This window comes from Arachis duranensis, chromosome 3, assembly GCF_000817695.3.
Source record: "Arachis duranensis cultivar V14167 chromosome 3, aradu.V14167.gnm2.J7QH, whole genome shotgun sequence".
NCBI lineage: Eukaryota > Viridiplantae > Streptophyta > Magnoliopsida > Fabales > Fabaceae > Arachis > Arachis duranensis.
Genome location: NC_029774.3, coordinates 97,237,963 through 97,238,242, shown reverse-complemented (window position 1 = coordinate 97,238,242; position 280 = coordinate 97,237,963).

Below are 280 nucleotides of genomic sequence, written 5' to 3'. Positions count from 1 at the left end.
AGCATATCTTCAGTAGATTTGGTATCCCCAGAGTATTAATCAGTGATGGGGGCACTCATTTCTGCAATAAACAGCTTTACTCTGCTCTGGTACGTTATGGAGTTAGCCACAGGGTAGCTACTCCATATCACCCACAGACTAATGGGTAAGCTGAAGTCTCAAATAGAGAACTCAAAAGAATCCTGGAACGAACTGTAACTAACCGTAGAAAGGATTGGGCAAGAAGCTTGGATGATGCTCTGTGGGCATACAGAACAGCATTTAAGACCCCTATAGGGAC